General features: G+C 50.9%; 1 protein-coding gene and 1 long non-coding RNA gene across 2 annotated transcripts in view; both read right to left on the reverse strand.

The window, feature by feature from the left end:
- STX18 (syntaxin 18) overlaps window positions 1–22,011 on the reverse strand; it is a 100,863-nt gene that overhangs the window by 41,366 nt on the left and 37,486 nt on the right. The window lies entirely within an intron of this gene.
- LOC118986957 (uncharacterized) lies at window positions 1,737–20,282 on the reverse strand. The gene is made up of 3 exons (XR_005066488.1): window positions 20,272–20,282; window positions 16,231–16,235; window positions 1,737–1,813 (listed from the first exon to the last, which is right to left on the reverse strand). It is a non-coding gene; the product is annotated as an uncharacterized LOC118986957 (long non-coding RNA).

The raw sequence follows: 22,011 nt of genomic DNA on the forward strand, positions 1-22,011 counted from the left end.
ATTTCAGCCCGGGGAGGCCCACTTCGGACTTCTGAACTATAAAACTATCAGATAGTAAACGGGTGTTGTTTTCAGCCACTGAGGCTGTGGTGATGTGTTACAGCGGCAATGAGAACTAACACGCCTTAGTCGGTTCGCGCTGCCCTGACGAAATACCAGAGGCTGGGCGGCAAAAGCAGAGATGACATTTCTCACAGGTTTTGAGGCTCGAAGTCCGCAATCAAGGCACTGGCTGGCTCGTGTCTGGTCACGGCCCCTTCCTAGGTGCAGGCGCTGCCTTCGTGCTGAACAAGACGAGACAGAGGGGCAGCGAGACCGCCTCTAACACGTCTCTTCTCAAAGGGCACAAACGCCACTGGTGGGAATCCGCCCTTCTGGCCCAATCCCTCCCAAAGGCCCCACCTCCAAACCCCATTGTATTGGGGAGCAGGGCTGTGACCTAGCAATTTTGGGAGGGACACAAATGCAGTCTACAGCACACCTACTTAGGACCTGAACAACCAAAACAGGTTTCTTTAGGGGTCAAAAATTTTCCACAAAAAAAGTTTTAAAAGGTCCAAGGAACGTTTGGAAGGAACCTCATGCACAGACTAGACCCAGCCGCCCCCCCTCACCACCCCACCCCCATCCTAGCTGGTTCTAGTCCACCAGGGGGACGGCGCACAGGGGTGTGCCAGGAACCAGAAGGCCCCCGGGCATCTCAAAGAACATAATTACAAGAGCTTTCACTTAAAGTATAACCAATGTGATCCCAATTTCTTATGCTCTGTAAGGGCAAGTTTCTATAAAATGAATGTATTAAAATGGATTTAAGGTTATTCAGGATTAAGTGGCATTCTCAGTAGGCTAGGAGGTGTTAAGTAATTGCTGACTTAACAGCATGATCACGAGAGTAACCCAGCGCGGAACGTGAGCACAATGTGTACGGTGATACTTACGCCGAGAACAAAAAGAAAGAAATGAGCACTAAGGTTTCTACAGGTATTTGACGGCCTCAAAATTTTATCAACTTCCTAATTCAAAAACACAGAAAAATCACACCAATCAATAGCAAAGAAAAATGTCATTAGGCCTTTTGTTACATAAATAGGCAACTGAAGCGCCCTCCCCACTGCCGCCACCCCTGCCCCCCCGCCCCAGGACAGGGCGTTCTCTTAGGGAACGGTGACGGCCGCATCGCCTGACCGCCACCATCCCTGCAAAAACCCTTGGCCTAGACCTGACCCCTCGCTGCTGTGCTTCAGTCCTGTCTCTGAGGATGAGCTGCCAGACGGCACGCAGCCCACCGTTCCGACACGCGCCTGACATCACCCAACTGCAGAGGTGCAGAGCTGCGCGCCTTGGGTTTGGAATATTGCCGCTTACCTTGCTGGTTTTGAAGGGGTCCTTACAGGTGTGTTTCTACAGAGAATGCCTCTCCCCTTTAAGAGGAAAAAGGCCAAACCCTGTTCACGAAGATGGCGCCCAAAGCCGAAGCCGAGGCAAAGGCAAAGGCTTTGAAGGCAAAGAAAGCAGTGCTAAAAGGCGTCCACAACAACACAGAAAAAAAGACGTGCACATGGCCCACCTTCCGGGGGAGGCCTAGGACACGGCAGCTCCGAAGGCAGCCTAGGTATCCTTGGAAGAGCGCCCCCAGGAGACACGAGCTTGACCACTCTGCCATTACCACGTTTCCCCCGGCTAGTGAGTGAGCCTTGAAGAAGACAGAAGACCACCACACACGGAGTTCACTGGCCGTCAAGGCCAACCAGCACCAGATCAAACAGGCTGTGAAGAAGCTGTATGACATTGATGTGGCCAAGGTCAACAACACCTTGATCAGTCCTGATGGGGAGAAGGCCCCTGTTCAGCTGGCTCTCAACTGGGATGCTTTGGGTATTGCCAACAAACTTGGATCATCTAAACTGAGTCCAGCTGGCTAATTTTAAATATAAAAATTTTACACACACACAAAGGAGAAAGGCCATCATTCCAAGTATCAAGTGTGGCAAGAAAATCAGAGTAAAACAAAAGAGCATTTGCCCCATAAACATGTAAAACCAGCTGTAGTTTCTTAGTCTTGAGATCATCGAAGGACACGAGGGTGGGGCGGGGTGGCAGTAGGGTAGGGAGAGGGTCCTGGAAGGAAGGGGTCACTGGGAAAGCGTCTGGGGCCAGGTTGGTGCAAGGGCAAACGTCAGGGAGTGCTCCGGGGACCGAGCCGTGTGAGGGGGCACGCCACAGGCTTGGGCAGCTGAGGGACTCTTCTGAGAGCTCCAAGCCTTGGTGACTGCTCGCTCTCTGCCTGGAACTGCTTTCTTCCTGTACCCCAACCCCATGCCACCCAAAGAGCCCCTACACACCCTTTCAGGCTCTGCTTAAACATCTGCTCCATGAAGCCCTCCCTAACACCTCCCTTAGTATTTTACGGATACCTGCCAGCTGTTCCCACACTGCACTGGGAGCATCCATCTACGCTCCTGCGCCTCTTCGATTCAGCTCCCTGCAGTCAGGATCCCTGTCCTGCTCACTGCTGCGTCTCCACCTCCAGCAGCGTCCGAATGTTAAAAAGGAGAAAGGTGGGGGAAAAGGAAGGGGGGAGGGGACAGAAAAGGCTTCAAGATCAGATCACTCCTGACCTACGAGTTGGATCAAAAAGGTAACCAAGGTATCCCAAGGTTGCACCTAGTAGCTAAAAGAGAAAGAAAAGGAAAGCAGCAATATTTAATAGAACATCTCCTGCACACCCCACTCTAAGGGGTTACTCCATTTAATTCTGCCAACCTGTGCAAGTCGGCATTTTTCTCCGTGCAGGGAAACCAAAGCCCCGAGAGAGACTCACCGACAGAGCAGAAACCAGACTCTCACGACGCTGAGCTGCACGGGCTCCCCCAACACTGACACACTAGTGAAAACGTCAGTGCGTCCAGTGTCACCTGACACTGAAGTCATTTTAATGCCTGCTGAGTATTATTATCCACCTGGTTTGAAAAAATCTCCCACGTAACACTTAATGACATCAAGAAATATAATAGTATGCATTAAGATTGTATTTTTAATTTGTTTTTAAAATCCTTATCTTTTAAGGACATATACTGAAAAGTTTACAAATGAAATGATGTTCCTGGAATTTACTTCAAACAGCAGAGAGAGGGAAGAGCAGACGGAGCAGGAGCCCGTCATGGTGGGACCCTGCGCCGTGCTGCCCGCACTTCCAATGGATCCGTCACAGGGTGGCGCTTCTAAGTCTCCCAGGTGAGCGTGTACTTCGCCAACACTTCCGGCCATTTTAAAGTGCGGGTTTTCTGCCGCCAACAGCAGCGCCCTCACCTGAACCAATAGCCGAGTCCCTCTACAACCTCTGGCTGCTCTATCTCTGAGTGCTTGGATTCTCTGCTTGAAGTGCCGTGGATCAGACTCAGAGCCACCTAAAACAAATCACCTTCTTTGCCAGTTGACTGTACCAGACAGTGTTCCAAGAGGTCCACATGCATCATCTCATCTAGCAATTCCAGCGGCCCCACGAGAGAAGTCCCGCATCACACCATTTTCACAGATGGGGACAGTGCACCAGCACCAGCGTAAGTTGTTTGCTCAGGAACACGTGGGGGGCGAGGCCTGGACGAACCCCAGGCCTCTGGCCATGTAGGACTCAGGCAGAGTCTCGGTGGGTCCCAACTGCAGTTTTCCAGCCCAGCAGTCCCAGTTGGGGGGCGGGGGCTGGAAGCTGGGAAAGGCTCCGAGTGAGCGAGGTCAAGCTGTGCTTTCCTTCTTGAACCTGGATCCAGCGCTGTCCCAGACACCTGACTTTCCCGACGGTGGCCGCCATGCACAGGGCACCAGCCACGTGTGTGTCGGGCACAGCCTGCTTGGCATTTCCCCCGGTCACTCCCACGGCAATCAGAAGAATTGGGCATCATCCACCCCCATGTCCGTGAACTGTATTTTGGCATGTATAATGAGCACTTTTCTGCCCAAATCTTTGAGGGAAAAATAAGGATGCGCATTATACATGGGCATAATGATTACAAGACAAAGGTACGATAATGGGCATAACAATCCCATGTGTAATGCACACAGAAACATGGGTGCATGTTACACATGGCAACACAGGGTTACAACCATGGAAACTGAAGTCCATGCAAGGTTATGGGCTAGTAAGTAGCAGAACAGGGATAGGTTGCAGGCCTGTCACTCAAAGGCTGAGTTATTTATTGTATACGGGGTCTGTCCAGAAGGTATCCAGCCATGTAATATTAAAAATCAGAGACATTTATTAAGGAAGATACAAGACACAAGAAACACTGTACATAGGACAGTGATGCCTCAGTCCCCTGCAAAGTAGGCACCTTGGGACCTCACGCAGTTCTCCCAGTTGCCATCAGCTGCCCCACCATATTTTCCTGAACCTCATCAACGGTCTGAAATCTCTTCCCTTTCAAAGGTGATTTTAGTTTTGGGAAAAGCCAAAAGTCACAGGGCACCAAATCTGGGCCATAAGGGGGCCTAGTCACCTGGGTGATTTGATGTTTCACCAAAAAACTGCATGAGACGTGATGCTTGAGCGGTTGCATCGTTGTGACGAAGCTGCCAACCACCAGCTGTCCACAGCTGCGGCCTCTGAACCATCAGTTTCCCCAGAGGAACGTTCAAGCTTAACGCAACACCTGACCCAGATTCATTGCTCTACTCACTCATTTTTAAAAATATATTTTATTGATTATGCTATTATAGTTGTGCCATTTCCTCCCCTTTAATTCCCTCTGCCCTGCACTCCCCCGCCTGCATACCCCCCTCCTCTTCATGTCTATGGCTCATACATAGAAGTTCTTTGGCTTCTGCATTTCCTACACTGTTCTTACCCTCCCCCTTCCCTGTACCTCCCCCCTTCCTCCCCCTCCCACTGACAACCCTCCATGTGATCTCCATTTCTGTGATTCTGTTTGTGTGCTAGTTGTTTGCTTAGTTTTTGTTTTTAGGTTGTTGTTGATAGTTGTGAGTTTGTTGTCATTTTACTGTTCATATTTTTTATCATCTTCTTTTTCTTGGATAAGTCCCTTTAACATTTCATATAATGAAGGGCTTGGTAATGATGAACTCCTTTAACTTGACCTTGGGAAGCACTTCATTTGCCCTTCCGGTCTAAATAACAGCTTTGCCAGAGAGAGCAATCTTGGATGTATGTCCTTGCTTTTCCTGACTTTGAATACTTCTTTCCAGCTCCTTCTTGCCTGCAGGGTTTGAGAAATCAGCTGACAGTCAGATGGGAACTCTTTTGCAGGTAACTGTCTCTTTTTCTCTTGCTGCTTTTAAGATTCTCTCTCCTTATCTTTAATCTTGGGTGACGTAATTCTGATGTGTCTTGGTGTGTTCCTCCTTGGGTCTAACTTCTTTGCGACTCTCTGAGCTTCCTGGAAGTCTATTTCTTTACCAGATTCAGGGAGCTCTCCTTCATTATATTTTCAAATAAGTTTTCAATTTCTTGCTCTTCCTCTTCTCCTTCTGGCACCCCTATAATTCAGATGTTGGAACGTTTAAACATGTCCTGGAGGTTCCTAAGCCCTTCCCCATTTTTTTGAGTTCTTGTTTCCTCATTCTGTTCCAGTTGGATGTTTATTTCTTCCCTCTGCTCCAAACCGTTGATTTAACATGACACGGGTGATACAGCATGGTCTGCAAGAGAGGCTTTTTGGGCATTTCCACACACACTGCTCATTTCAAAGGCCCTCAGAGACAAGTAGAAAAGCACACGTATATCCAAAGGGAACGGTTTCCCTGGCTAAAGCTGCCTTCTCCCAGGCAGCTGCTGTTCTTTGTGTTTTGCTACACGGGAGGCTTGGACTTAGACTCCGCGGGCCACGGGGACGTTGAGAGAAGGCCCTCGAATGAGCAAGAGCGCAGGGTGGTTGGACAGATGGTCCAATGTGACCGTGCACCCTGAGCACTACCAGCAAACCACTGCTGCAGGTTTAAAGGTGCAGAGAAGGCAACTGCCAGGACGGGCTCTCTTCCGCACTCACGCTCAGCTCCCTCCATCCTTGAGCTCAGGGTGGGGTGTGGGCAGAGGAGCAGGCTCTGGGCAAGAGACACGACATAGGGTTTGCGCAGAGCAGGGTGGACAAGCGAGCGCTGGGAACAAACCCGGGTGCTGGCCAAGATTCTTTGGGTCTAGTCTCTGTATCGCCACCTACTGCTGAAGGGGACCCCGACTCCCCATCCTTAGGCTTTGTGTGGAGGGACTTCAGCTGGATGGACATTCCTGGCCTCTCCCAACACTGTGCCCACTCTTCTCAGAAGGCAGAGGAGAAACCCACCTGGCCTATGACTTGGAGAAGGGTGAGCATGCTCGGCAGCCAGCCAGCCTGCACAGAGGGTCGGTCTCTTCTGGTCTCTGCTCCACCCGCATCTGGCCACGAATCTAAAGCCAGCTCTTCCATTTGCCTCTTGGTATTCTGACTCCTGCATTTCTCTTTCAGGTGGTTCCAAAATCGGGCTGGGGAGAAAGGGGTGCTTTTATAAGCTCCCCTAAACTCATAAGCTTTGCCAACTGAAATTTTGAGCAAGTTGCCTAATATCCCTGGGCTTTACAACAAAGGGAGGGCTGTAAAAATTACTTTTGCAAAACAGTAGTAGCACGAGCTAAGAGCCAACTTGTATTGAGTGCACACTACGCGGCGGGCACCAAGCTACGTGGCCAGCATCCATTACATCATTTACTTCTGGAAACAATCATATGAGACAGAGCCCGTTACGATTGCATCTCACAGGTGAGAAGACACCGAGGTGACACGTTTTGTACAATGGTCCAGAACAAACAGCAGACGTGTCTACCCACCCAGATGCCGCTGCTGCCCCACGGGGCACCGTGCTCTCTGCGAGCTGCTTTCCCTGGGAGCGCATACAGCACCCTCCGAGAGGGATAGGAGGCACCGGATAAAGCAGGGCGTCTTATTCCGGTTAGAGGCGTGGTTGGGCTCTGGGACAGCACAGAGTTCCAGCCACACTGGCTCAGCCAGCACCTGGCTCCTTCAGGAAGCTGCTGTTAACCATACCATTTACTTAAACTCCATTCTGAAACTATGGGTATTCATCTGACTCACCTTTCTTTCTCTGAAGATAAACTGAGTTCACTACCAAACAGCTATAGGTTAATAAAGCTAATTATTAAAACCATCAAGACCCTGCAATTCTCCGCACAAACCACCCACCACAAAGGCAAACTGATTAGGGAACAGCCACAGTGTGTCCCTCCCTACAGTCGCTGGATCTCAGGGAGAGGACTGCTGCATCACTTGTCCTTGTACGCAAAGGTTTTGCTAAAAGAGAACGAACAAAAACGTAACATCCCACCCTGTGCACTGGTGAGGTCTGGCTCCAGGGACTCCCACAGGGCGGGTTTCCCATGAGCACGTTTTGCGTGGGGGAGTCCACGGCTGCCTGAACTGTACCCTATGCAGTCTACTCCCACAGAACACACGAAAGGCGCACTTGGAGTGCTCACACACAGAGCGAGGGGTCTAAAGTGCCACCCGAGAGTGCGTGGTTGTCTGGGCAGCAAGATGTGGGTGGAGATGCCGTATTCCTGACACCTTCCCGGACCTCAGAAGTCCTGTGACTGGTGTCCCCAACCTTTGCAATCAGACAGAACACTTTTTTACACAAAAAGGTAAATCTCCCCCCATACTCCCCTGAAGTGTGTGCCCTGACACCCAGGATCAAGTCCAATTCCTTAAGCCCCAGGCTCCCATGGCCCTGTCCCAGCTGAGCCTTCCCCCCGCCTCATCTGACTGCTGGGCGCCATGCCTCCAGGGGTCTGCTCAGCCACTGCAGGCCTGGTTGAGGAACTCTCTTGCGTGTTACCACCTGGTTCTGAAATGTGGTGCCAAGATGCTCACAGGCCCAGCCCGAAGAGGTTCTCCAGTATGGTTTAATGCTCTCAACCAACTGCTCTCCTCTCCCCTTCAGGAATTAACAGGCGGGTAGAATGAACACCCCCCACAGAAGTCGGCTACATGCTGTCCATTCATTATCCACTAGAGGGCAGCACAAGGACTGCAGTGGTAGCAGTTACAGGAGCTCAAAAATAGCACCGTTTTTCCCAAGGGCTTTTAACCTTCTCTGGTTCTTTGTCTTTGATCTAGAATCAAAGGACTATTAAAGGTTAACTGTCGTGCACAGCAGGAGCTGAAGTGACATTGTTTAAAATGCACACGTGCACCTGGATGAGCCCAGGAAGGGTCACCAAGGGGCTGGGGGAGCCTGGCTGCTGCCTGCTGCCTGCTGTCCCATGTGCGGGCCCAGCCCTGCTCACCTGTGTCACCCACAGGCCGTCCTGCCCAGCTGCTCCCTGTGGGCGTTCTGCAAACGGCCCAAAGGAAGGGGAGTGCAGAGCAAAAACCCTGGTGTAAGCGGTGGGGCTCTTCGCACAGGACGACTGGCGTTGGGGCTGCGGGGAGGTTCAAAGCAGCAGCTGAGTCCTCTGCGGAGCCCAGCGGGCGCCTGACTCACCAGCCTCCCACTGCCCCCCCCCCCCCTCCAGGATGGCAAGAACTCAGCCCGCACTCAGAACACTGGCAACAAAGGCCTGGCTGATTAGGAAACACTGAGTACCGATTTGCATAATTTGCCTCTGTAAGAAACAACCATTGTTCAAGATTAAAGAGACTCCAGCGGGTCCTCCTGGCGTATTGTAAAAAGTTCACTGTAGCACAAAATGATCGTTTCTTTCATCCCATCAGTGCACACCGCTCACTGTGCCACCGGCAGCATAGCCAGAACCACCACTGCCGTGCGGGTGTTTGCCCACTACCGACCAGCTAACAGTTTTCTGCAGTGACCTGTTCCCAACTCTAATTGGGAGGCCCATCCACTGAGTCCTGAATCCACTGCCTTCAGTCATAATTGAAAACTGCACCCACACTGGTTCCAGCTAAACGTTCAGAACCAGCTCACCTGTGGAGCATGGCGACCTGCTGGCGTCACAGTGGGGGCTGTCTGTGTCCCGTCCCTGTGTTGGAGAAGCTCCCCAGTGCCGAGTCACCCACGCAGAAGCCCAGCGCTTTGGACCCTGCACTGGGCTGGGGCACAGCAGCGAACCTGTTCAGGGGCCATGCCCATGCACCATGGGCAGGCGTCTCCTACCCTTCCCCCATAACTTCCACTGCACAGTGCTACCCTCCGGTGGCTGCAGGTGCCAGAGGGTGACAGTCACAGTGGGAGCCTGGGCCACTCCTTCCCAGTTCTCATGCAAGTGCCCCCTGCCCCTCTGGAAGCGCTGCCCCCCACTGGCTCCCAGGACGCCTACCCTCCAGGCTCTCCTCTCAATGACTGACAGCTCCTCTTCACTGTCATCATCCCCTCCTCTGCTTCCCCTGACCTCTGACACTCAGGTACAGTCTCATGCCCACCCACAGCTTCCTTTACTGTCTACCGAAAAGGCCCGGCCAGCCCTCTCTCGCCCTCCAGGTCCACACGAGTGGATCCCACTGTCCCCTCCAAAGCAACAGGCCCCAAAGCACTCCCACTCACCCCCTGCCCCCCTCAGTCCCTCCTGCCCCCACCCCCAGGGAGAGAAAGCGCTCTCACTTCAGGCTCCTCCTTCTCTCTCCCACCCCACAAAGCAAACTGGGGCCTGTCCACTCACCCCATTAACTGTCTGCCCAAGGAGCTGGCCCGCCCACCACAGAGCCACCCCTCTCTCTGCCAGGAAGGCCTTCCTTCTCCTTGGCCACTTCCACTTCCACGTGCCGGGCCCCAGGAGGGTTCAAGGTCCACCATTCTGGGTTCATGGCCTACTTGCTCTGCACCAAGCCTTCCTGGGAGCATGCTGTCTGCTAGTTGAATGAAAATGTTAGATACATTATATATGTATATAAGTAGTACATGTATATGTATATAAATAGTATTACATGTGTAAGTAGAATATTTGTATGTGCATATAACACTGACCATGTATTCAGTGTAATATCGCATATTCACATACATGTAAGCATACATAGAATACATCGAATATATATATACACATTGTACATGTACACTATATATAGAACATATAATAGAGTACATACTCATATACATTTTTATGTATATATTACAACACTGAATATTCAGTATAATATTGAATATATAAACTGCTCTATCCCATCAGTCTTGAAATCTTCTTAGAATAAAACACAAGGTGGCCTTGATCTATGAAAAACTGTGTTTAGTAGTTAAATAACCTGTTCAGAACCAATGTGAACCTTACTGTAGTTTCCAGAACTATGCATGTGTGTCTTTTTGTAAAATTAATTTGAGAGAGAGGGAAAGGAGGGGGGACAGAGAGAAACCTCTACGAGCTGCCTCCTGCACGTGCCCTGGCTGGGGACCAGGGCAGCCCAGACCTGCACCCTGCGTGGGAACTGAACTGCTGACCCTTGAGTGCACAGGAGGACACAACCGAGCCTCATCGGCCTGGGTACAGGGCTTTTCAAAAGAGAGAGACGGCCATGCGTGCCCGTTTGAGAGAGACTGGACGTTGCCTTCCGAGTCCTGACCACAGACGAGGCTGGTCCGACAGGGCGCACGGGCAATGGACACTAGTTGGGGTGAACTTGGTGGTCTAATTTCTGACATTGGCAATTCACTTTCTAACAACCTGAAAAGTCTGCTCCTTCCTACTGTGAAGCCCCATCCCCTTTTAAGAAACTGAGAAATTAAAAAAAAGTAAAATGTTATGTTTTTAGTGTTGACACAATGAAAGCTCATGACTTAATGTTTTTAAAGTTGTTTGCATCCTATGGTGCTTAATGACCCATGAAGCTCAAGGTGGCTTCTCTTCTAAAAGAGGCCGAGGCCCGTTCAACTGCAAGAGACAGCGGGGGCCTGGCACGTCCTCACGCCCCCCTCCCGGGCCCCTCGCTCTTTCTGTGTCACCACGGGCACACTCAGCTTCCACCCAATCAAACACTCTGACGCCCACTCTTGCAGCTCCCCGAGCTGCCGGCACCGGGACGGCTCCACAGCCCGGCCCTTGCGCAGGCCGGACGACACCCCGAGTGTGCAGCGAGCACCTCCCTCCTGTAGCGTGAAGGGCAGTGAGGGCCTGGAAGACGCATCCCTGTCTGTCCACACGGGGGGCCTGCCTCCTCCAGATCAGCCATCTGTTCACACGGTCCTTGTCCCTCAGTCCCTCGTCTCCCTCATCGTCACTACTACGTCCCCCATCTGAGTCCTCTCTCCTCCAACCTGATCGCCCCCAGGCCTCTCGAGAACTCTTTGCCCTCCGCTGACTGCAGCAACTCACAGGCCTCACGCGTCAAATTGGCCGGGGAAGGACTGGGCGCCCCGGGCACCAGCAGGACCACCACCGCCCTGGCTTCTGCCTCAGGCTTCTAGCCTGTCACCTGCGAGCACACTGGCCTGCACATCCCCGCATCAAGGGGACTTAACATCAGTGAAAACTACTTCTGCAACAGCAGCTGCCGCTGTTTCACGGCGTTTATTTCTCCCCCTGGCTTCTTATCACTGGCCATTCTGATCGTTCTGCCACTGAAAGCATCTGAAACTAAAATCATCAATTAAAAAATGGGTAAAAACAGGGCTGAAAAAGCAGCGCGGAGATACAGAACCTCCCTGTGGTCAACCAGCTCACAGATGCCCCAAGGGCCCCAATATTCGGTCCACTTTCACAACGCTCCCTCCACCGGAGTGTCGTGGAGGGACCTCGAACTGCCTCCATCAGTCAGATCTCCTCGCCCATCTGCCTAGCACCCCGACCGGAGGTTCACGCGGAGCCTGGCGGGCATGGCTGTGCTTCCCAAACCCGCGCTGGCTAATCGGCACTGCTTTCTGTGTGCTCGAAGCCTTCCTTCTGTCTGTTCCCTGACAAGTAAGTGAGGCCCAGTACGACCGGGCACAGTAACAAAGAAGGTAATGAAGAGAAAGGGAGGAAGGGAGCAGGGCGAGTGAAAGGGGAGCTCTAACCTAAGGACCTAACACGGCTTCGCACTGCTCTCAAACCCAGTCCAAACCCGGTCTGGTCTGGCAGCTGAGTGCAGGGCGTGCGCACAGGGCGTGTGCACAGCGTGCACACAGGGTGTTGCCATCTTCCCAGTCTTGGTAACTCAGGCATGGACTACAGCGTCACACAGACCTGGGTTCACATCCCAGCCCCATCACTTACTAGTCACATGGCCTCGTGCAAGTTACTGCACTCCTTTGGGCTTTAACCTCCCATATTTCAACTTGAAACTAACCCTGCGGGTGACCACCACTCGTCCGTGAAACACTGTCTGGGCCACGGCAGGTGCTCAGGAAGTCTCAGTTTTCTTCCACTTCCTCCTTGTCACTGTTTGGGTTTCACCCTTGAAGCAAGGTTAGCCTGGGCTGTGGACTGCTGTGGGCCAGCAGGTGGAAAGGGAGGCGTGGGGACCTGGGCCTGGAAGGTCACGCGCAGAACCGCAGCTCAGAGGACGAGAGGAGGGAAGCTGTGGAGTCAGAGAGGAAACACTGGGTCTGGCGCACGTGCAGCCAGACAGGAGAACAGGCGGTGGCAACACCAGCAGCTAACATGTACCGAGTGCTTACTACATGCCAGACGCTAGTCTCGGGGCTTTACACACTTAGCTAATGTGCGCTTGCAGCAGCCCCGTGAGGTTGGCACTGTAACTACCCCTCGTGAAAGAGGAGAAAACGGGGGCCCAGAGAGAGGTTACACTCGTTGCCCAAGGTTCCCCAGTGGGTTGGTGACACAGCACCGTTTGCCTGCAGTGGCGGCTGCGGAGCCCACTTTAACCGCCCGGATGGGAATGGGAGGCCCCCACACGGCCGAGACCAGGGGCAAAGGCAGGTGCAGGCACGGGGCAAAGGCGGGGGTGACAAAGGCAGCCTGAGGTGGGCTCCAGGCTGGGGCACAGCCAGCTCCGAGAAAGAGCCGGCCTTGGACAAGTGCCCTGCTGTGTGTCCTGCGGTCCCTCCTGCTGCACTTGGGCCCACCTGCAAAGCAGGGCCGCACCTCCCATCAGCCCTAACTGGAGTGCGTGTGGAGAAAGCACACACGGTCCCCAGGTCGAGGACAGAGGCCCCTCAGGGCTCCAGTGAGCTCCTGTTTCAAAGCGGCTGGCTCCTCTCCCCCAGAGCTGGGACAGCGCACGTTCCTTCAGCGCTGCATCAGAAGGAGCGGCTGGTCTGAGCTCAGGAGCCATGAGGGGAGAGCCTCCTAGATGCCGGACCACAGGCAGAAGAGGTCCCAGGGAAACAACCAATTTCAGGACCCCGGCAGCCCTGCCCAGGGCCTCCACCCTCACCTGCTGGGCAAGAGGGTCTTCTGACTCAGAAATTCCCAGATCACTTGCTGGTGTGCCAGCAACTTAAAAGCCCCCTCCGACCAAACCATGCAGGTTTCTGTTCCTTCCTTTCATGCTTTCTCAAGTTTCCAGCATGAGCCAAAGGACTCATGAATGGGATCCTCATTTGTTAAGGAGGTTGTTAAGGAGGTTTAGAACCCCGGGAAGTCTGATCAGAAGAAATTAGATTTACACCTGTCCTCCCATCAGTAAGGTGTGGGCGGGCCAGACGATAAAAGATAAGGCATGACAGGCAGCTCGCTTGTGCTTGCTATAGGCGTTGTTAGGTGAGCATGCAACACAACTGCGCTGCACACGCTGTTCGATGCCGGCACATTGCACACAGCACGAAACGTGTGCCGAGAGGAGCTACATGGGCTTTGTCCAGGTCGCCCCACGTCTGGTCACCAGGGCCTTAGGAGGCAGGTACCATTACTGCTCCCCCTTACGGGCAGGGGTGCTAAATCACTTGCTCACGGTCTTGCTAGTAAGTGGTAGAGCTGAACTTGAATCAGGAGGTCTACTCTAGAGCCTACACAGCTGACTTCTCCTTGCTCTTACGATTCTTCAGAACGTTGACACGAGGAGGAGGAAGAAGAAACATTCCATTTCTATTTGAGCCCCTCAAATTAAAATCTTAACTCTATCCTCAAAATTATTTATCATACAAAACAAATAGTGTAAAATTCAAGTCTGGGTTTCATTTCTAGGAGGGGTTAGGTCTCTAGCCCCTGGAGCGGTCTCCCAGAAAGAACTGTGAACACCTGAAGACCGCTCTGCGGGCCGAGGCCTCTGGGACTCTGGCAAAAGCCACGTGCCTGCCCTCTTCCCGGCAGAAAATGAACATCCCACAGACGCACAGCCCTTCTGCCCGCCCCCGTAGCTTCAGAGATGCTGCGCCCCCTGGAGCTCGGGTTAAGGACCTCTGCTCGAAGACATGGTCCAATAAGCAGACACCCCAACTTCACGTGTGTAGGGAAGCACTTCCAGCCCAGCACTGGAGACGGTTGCCAGCTCCCCGTCCATGCCACCTGTGGACACAGAGATGAGTGATGCTGACCAGTCCCAGCAGGGACTGGTGGAGGGGCCTGCAGGTGTGGGGAGGACTGAGTGCACTGTGACAATCACTCTCACATTTGCCTTACAGCACAAAGAAAAGGGGGGAGAGATGATGACCCTCACCATCACCGTCAATAGTCAGTGCACTGTATGAAGCCTGCAGGACAGATCATCTCATTACTCTCACGACAGATGAGAGAACAGCTGAGGACGCTGAGGCACAGAACCATTAGGTGACTTGCCCAAAGTCGCACAGCTGGCAGGTTGAAAGCCAAGGTGCACACTCTGAAACAGACTCCAGGGCCTGGGCTCGTGGAGGATACAAGTTGAGCTGAAAACCAAGCCAAAGAAGAGCCCCCACGCGGCCTCCTGTGACTCCCCACGCACCAACGCGAGAGCAAAGCCGTCCTCAGTGCTACTCACCAGCTCCTATAAGAGCACCTGCCAGCTGTCTTCCCCATCCTTCTAATCTGCGGCAGAAAACACCGAGTAAATACACACACTTACTCTCCACTGCAGTACACGCCACATCGCAGGAACCTGTTCACTCTCTTTTGTGGAGAACTGACTTAAAAACTGTAGTCCAAAAAGAACTGTGTCATGTTCATTCTGGATTCCCAAAGCCCGGCAAGGTTCCTAGCTCAACGAATGACCGGTGAATGAGGGATACATTTTATCAAGAATTTGTCCGTATAAAGCAAAGATGAAGGAACAGCCACACCTACAACTGGTGATGACGATGCAGGAAAGATATTTTTTAAGTGTGGGACTTTCTCGCACCATTCTGCACGTGTTCCAGGGCACAAAACAGACACGAGTCTCCGTAACACACACCTGTCGCTGACTCTCCATGACCCGCAGCCGGCGGCTCGAAAACATGCAGTCCCCAAAGACTGAGGCTGCCCTCCAGACGCTTTCCAAACATGCACTTTTTATTCGAATCGTAAGATCAACTCTAAGGAGAAAAGGGAAGCTGGCAACGACCCGCACCCACCCCTACAGCAGTGAGAAGACCAGACAAAACGGGCACATCACTGCTCCCAGCCTGGGTAGAAACTGCGAGCTGAGAACAACATGGAGCCTCAACATTTGCAAGCCACGGGGCCATCAAGGCAGACTGGTGCTCTGAATCTCTACCCACCATGCAGGGGCGGCTCCTGTCCACCAGGTGGTGCTCTCCACCACCTCGTTCCTCAGGGACCAGTACAGTACATCAAAATGACAACAGCCTGGTTTTAAGATGATTTGTCTCTTGAGGATATACATTTGGTTTAAGTTTCCACTGCAAAGTTAAAGTTCTTAAGATAGGTCATGCAGATCAATTGCTCCTGTAATCTGAGACTCAAAAGAGCAAGTAATATCTAAACAAGGGGAGGGGGTGGCCTGAGCTTATAAGGTTCTCTAAAAGCCAGGAGACAGTCAGCCTGGCTACCGCTAATCTCATCATCAGAACTGTCACCGGGTCCAGTCTCTGCTTCCTATCAGCAGAGAGGGAGTGAGCTCGACCACGGCGGAGCGCACACTCAATTCTCATACTTCTTGGGAGATGCCAATAATTTACACCCAACAGAAAACGCTGCTTGGTAACATCTGAACCCCCGAAGTTTAAGTGCTTTGCTCTATTGGAACATATTTCTCCTCTGTCAGTAGAAACAAAAGCAGAGGAGTCGATGTGCATTTTGTCACAAGGCTCCGAGGAAGAGGGCTGGGTGCGAGATTCGGACCCTCCCATGGGCATCTCAGAGCAGTGAAGGGGGGTGGGGGGGATACAGAGCAGAGCGGCCGGCCCGGACCAGTCACACAAACGTCCAAATTCCAAGCGAAATCCAGCGCCTTGGTTCATCGTTCCCTGTGCTCCGTCCGAAACCAGATCTCCCCCCCCCATCGTGGTGTTCTTCGGGGTAAACGGGGTGTGGAACTTAAAGTGCTTCCGCACACAAGCAAAAAAAAAAAGGGCAGAAATGTTACTCTAAGAAATAAGTTACAAAAAATTCTAACAGCGTCTCGGCTTGAAAAAATGAAAAAAATGGTGGTTTCTAAGACTGAAAGAAAACTGCGCCAAATTGCTACCGATAAGTTTCATAAAATGGGGACAGGCTAGTCTGATGAAAATTCATTCTTGGTGAAGTGTTCAAAACAGCATAAACTAATCACTCCTAGGGTAACGGTGGAGAAAAACCTACGTGTAAAAACAACCAGAAAAACAACAGTGAGACCCTGAGCTGCATATCACGCATCTGGATTTTGAAGAACCAAAGTGTACATTTTCATCCTACTTTTAAGATTTACTGTTTTACTAAGACACAAAAATTTTAAGTCCTGTATTTGAATTTAATATCCAGAACTCACTTTTAAAGCTTCAAAAGCTGCACCAGTATATACAAGTTAAAGCCCTTAACGGTTTTTCAGATAATTAGGTAAAACCTTTTAAACACAGCACAAATAAAAATTTCCATTCTTATCACAGCAACAAATTTCAGTTAAAATTGCCTATCAATTTGTAAGCAATAAAAGTGTCGTCGAAATGCTATACTGACTGTCCCCCCCCACACACACACTTTTAAGGGACAACGTAACAGCGTCCCAAAGAAAGGACATTCAGACTTGACAACGCCCAGAACGCCTTCCAAACTCGAGAAGTGACTAGCCAGCACCTAGTCGAATGCTGGCACGGCTGTTGCTTCAAAAGTGCCCATATGTAGCCACTAGGAAATGGCTTCCTGTACTTACAGTATTATTATGGTAAAAAGTCGACAAGTTTCCCCAAGAACTGGGGTACAAGCAACTAAAAATAAAGTGCTGATTTGCAGTTGTGAGGTTAAGGTTATAACAATGAGAGTTAAAACCAATTTTAGGTGAAGGCTTTTAAAATGTATTTTTATTTACACTTTATTTGAACCAACGACAATCTTTTCCCTCCTTGCAAAAGTAAGGGTTTCCCTATATGCTAAAGTGGAATGCTCATTTTATAAAAAGAGTTGAAATTTTCCTGGCAACCAAGCATGTATTCTGTCTCTCAAACCGAATCTATAAACACACGCAGCCTCCGTGCCCACACTGGGAAAGGGGTGTCTCCGGGGGCCCCCCGTGACGGTCGCTGAGGCCCTCTCCAAAACACGAGCCCCCGTGTTGAAGAATTCCTACGCAGCCCTTCCTTTCAAGTAGGCCGGAGTCTTTGTTCCGGAGCCACATAAATCACCCTTCTTCCCTTGGAAACGCGTTTTGGGGAAAACATTATTAAATGTTACATCTGACTTTAATAGAGTCTCCCAATTTGCTTTTGCATGTTTATTATCAAACCCTAATCATGACTTTCCCAAACTTATTTATACTTTCACACAAACTTCCAAAGTTTTCCAAACTTAAATAAAAACCCACAAAAACTGTGGGAAATGTTTCGCTTGAAAGATAAAAGTAAATTGGTCCAAATGTACATTTGCAATAAGCAGTGTTTACTTCTGACGCCCAAACACTCAGCTACAGCACCCCCACTATCTGCATTCAGCTGAGTTTTCTCGTCTCAGAGGAAAAGGAGCGAGAGCACTTCTCTTCCCCTCCTTTTGCTCTCCAAATATAAACTCACTTGATGCAGCGCGTTCCTGGACAAGGCACGCTTTAAACTGTAAGCAAACCCGGTCTCAGCAGCACTCACACTGCACAGGAGATGCCGTTTTTTCAGAAGTGTAGTCCGAAGAGCTTACGAATCTAATTTCACTTTCCTAATAAAACCAAGGTGTTTTACCATATGAGACCTCATTAAAATTTTAGTGAATGAAAACAGCAAAAGAATTGATGTAACAAAACTAAAGCAGTAAGAGGATGAGCACTTTTTCATTTACTTAAAAAGTGGGGGTCTGTCCCTTTAAGCATCTCTAATACAGACTTCACACCATTAAAATAATCACACCACACTGATTAAAATACGACAAACCTTTAACCCAGGGACAATTTCCCAGTTAACAGTATCTCCTAAAAGAGGAAGTGTACTTCGACTAAGTGAAACACTGGAAACTATTCATGCTACCCTTGTTCAAAGCCGCTTAGAAAACTGGGCTGAACGCTTTTAAAATAATGACTGAAAACAGCCCAAAGGGCGACTGTGATGCAGTTAATCCACAAGCCCGGGGACGCCACCGAGTCCGAGACAGACATCTGTCCCTCGAGGGGATCGAAGCCGCCCGCTCCGTGCTACGCGTTCAAGTCCATAAAACTATAAAGAAACATTTCCGAACAGAGGGAACACATTTTAAAGTCTGCATGATTGGCAACAGAAAAGATTTTTTTTACTATTTAAAACAAAGTCTCCTGACAAGAGATGCTGGTTCTGAAGTATGTCACCCAGTTCCCCAGCCACGAATCCCAGTTCATTTTTCAAAATGAGGTCTATTTCCTGTAATTTTAGATATTTTAGAGTACAATTATTTTACATTTTTATGATGCCTTTGGGGTATCATTACAAATATTTTTATGTGTTTAAACTTAGGAAAGTAAAATTAAGTAATAGCTTCTCTTAAAGGGAGCTGTCAACTCTCTCCTGAACAAAAATCTTTGTTTTAAAGCAATCTGGAGATTTATACCCCTAGTAACCATAGAAATTAATCTTAAGCTTTAGGAAAAAAAAAGTGTATAAAATGCTCTTTATTTAATTAAAATCAGAGCTCTGCTCTTAGAAATAAGGACCCTCTTTTGAACAGAAGGAACTTTCCACAGAGTAGAACTGTTTTAACCCGAGGTGGCAATTGTTGTGATAAATTAATCAAACCCACGTTTAATTGGCTAGAATTTGTGTGCACAGAAAGTTCAGTATTTTGCTGGAAAGGATTTGCTCAGAGAACACACCGACTGAACACTTCTAGCGAGAAAAGAAAGTGAAACACACGGAACCCAAACGGTGTTTGTAGGTTATCTGAGTGTGAGCAGAAGAAGAAAGAGCGAAGACGAGTGTTTAATTACAACGAGAAGCGTGCCCTCACAGCTGTAAGTCACTGTTTTCACTGGGAAACTGAACACACCGCTTGCTGCCCCTTAACACGGAGACCCATCACCACATGGTAACCCAAGTGGCATTCTGGGGCGACTCTCACTCTTCACTCCACACGCACTAACCAGAGACGTGTTCTGAATTCTGCTTATCACCGCATGACCCAGAAGTTTCTTTCAGATGGGGCAGCCAGCAGGGAGGCCTGGGGGCATCTGGGAGGCCCTCTGCACCACTCCCACCCCCGCCCCGAGGACTGAAAGAATTTGTGCGTGCGTGTGAAGGACGGTAAAGACAAACTCAAATGTTTTTTAAAAGTCAAAGTTTCAAAGCTTATAAAATTCAGGTTTTGATGAAATCTGTGTACTACCAAATTTGATTAACTTTTATAGCTCCAGGTTTTTCTCTACAGTGAATAATTTTAAAAGTTAAGCCACATTCTGTTTACATTATGTCTTTAAAAACCCAGACATTTGAACTTTTCCATAAAAATGAGATAAAAACAAAGAAGGTTAAGAGCTTAGTGTAGAATCGAAGCAAAGACACTGAGGACCGTGTCTAAAACAACACTATATATTCCTAAGTGCTCACACGGTGCACCAGAACCTCCAAGGCAATCTGAGCTACAACGTCTCTGCTCTCAGACTCAGAGGCCAGAAATAGGTGCCTCCCCAGGGGAGGTCGGGGCTGCTGGGACGCTCAACATCCGCCACCGTCTTCTCCAAGCAGCCCCGCCCTTTGGAAAAGACACGGGCGTTTCCTCCTCACACTGTCCACGGCTAATGCTGCAGTCCTACAAAGGAAACATTTCCCCAGCGTTTGAGAGAATCAAGATATCTCGGCATAAGTAGTAAGTTGCAAAAGGGACAGAAAATGTTGAGGCCCTGGCCAGGTAGGTGGCTCAGTGGGTTGGAGCATCGTTCTGTTCACCAAAAAGGCTGCAGGTTCGATTCCAAGTCAGGACACATACCTAGGTTGTAAATTCAATCCCTGGTCAGGATCGTAAGCAGGCAACCAACTGATGTCTGTCTGTCTGTCTCTCTCCCCCTCCCTCCCTCGCTCCCTCTCTCTCCCCTCCTCTCTCTCTACAAGCAATGAAAAAATGTCCTCCGGTGAGGGGAAGTAGAAAACCTTGGACACGGCAGAAGAGGGAAGATTTGATGGCCCTGCAGCAGGGCCAGGTACGATGTGAGTCTGTCTCCTCTGGCCTCTCCACAAGCCCCCAGATGATCCGAATGGGCCACCAGGGCCGAGAACCCCTGGAGCAGGAGGCACAGGCGAGCGGGCTGCACAGTCGACCTGCCCGGGTCTGATGCAGGCCCTGACAGCCACTGGCCATATGGTCATCCTCAGATTGCTCAGCCTGTCTTTGCCTTATTTCTTCATTTGTGAAATGGGCCAACATCGGTGCACACCTCTCACAGTGCATGAGGATGAGCCCTTCTCCGCAAGGGGCTCGGAAAATCGCCTGGCTTACAGGTACCGCACCAACGTGGGACGGCCCCGAGGACCCAGGGAGGGGATCCTGTGAGCCGAACGCAGTCAGTGTTCCCTTGCAGACGACAGAGGACAGCTTTTCTTCTTTCTTTCTCTTCCACATTTAAGTTGTATGTTTAAATGCAGAAAATAAATAACAACTTTATGCCAACCCAGGAGCAGCTCCAGCCACTACCCCGTCCCGCCTGTGTCTAAATTGTTAAACAGGAAGAAAAACAATACAATTCACCTTTAGGAAAATGATCTGTGGAGTAAACTGTAACCAGGTTTCTTTTAAGCAGGTTCTCACAGTATCCTAGTGTGAAGAAATGGGACAAGTTAACCTGGGTCTGACAAGGTACAGTGACGACACCTGTCAGCACACGCACTGCGGCCGGACACGGTGCCCCTGAAACCGCAGGCCGGTGCTCGAGGATGCCGTGACTGCCGGCCGCGACCCCTCTGACCCTGCAGTTGGCCACACTTCCTGAAGTAAGTATGCCTGCATCCAGATGTGGGTCACTTTCAAAAGTAGGAGTTCCTTCTTTCTTCCCCCCTTCACTCTTCACATTCCCAAGGGAAAGGTACAGCCAGGAGCACAGGGTCTTCCAGTCGAGAATGAAGAAACAGAGGCTGAGGGATGGCCCCAGGCCACCATTTGGTGACAGGAAAACTGATTTCTTAACAGCAACCCCAGGGGACAGGCGAGGGAAGAAGCAGAGGCCAGGGCAGCAAAACGAAACCGTCCACAAGCGGTGGAGGCCTCTCTCACGGCCCAGTGAGCCCTCCCTGCTCTCAGAACAGCCCACGGGGCCCCTGTAGCCACAGTGCTGGCGTGAGCCTGCTGTGAGCTGGAGAGCACCCCGTCCCCCGGCCCGGGCCCAGGGCTGGCCTGGTCCCTGCTCCTACTGCGTGATGCCAGCCGGCGTGTCAGCGACGCCCTCCCGCACATCCCACCAGCCTGGGGCTCGGGGATCCCTCGCCTCACCGCTGTCCAACCCACGTCCACGCTCACACACCTCCCACCCCACGGCCCGCGCCCGTCAGGGAGGAGGAGCCCAGCCTGGGCTACCTGCAGGCTTCAGCGAGCGGCTGCGGCCTGCCCGGTCAGCCCCACACGACCTTCCCCGGGGGAGAGAGGGCCTGGCACTTCACGTCTCACCTCTTCCACACTCAATCACGACTGTGCTGTGG

This window comes from Sturnira hondurensis, unplaced genomic scaffold (genome assembly GCF_014824575.4).
Source record: "Sturnira hondurensis isolate 20B ecotype Veracruz unplaced genomic scaffold, ASM1482457v3 Scaffold0000780, whole genome shotgun sequence".
Taxonomy (NCBI): domain Eukaryota; kingdom Metazoa; phylum Chordata; class Mammalia; order Chiroptera; family Phyllostomidae; genus Sturnira; species Sturnira hondurensis.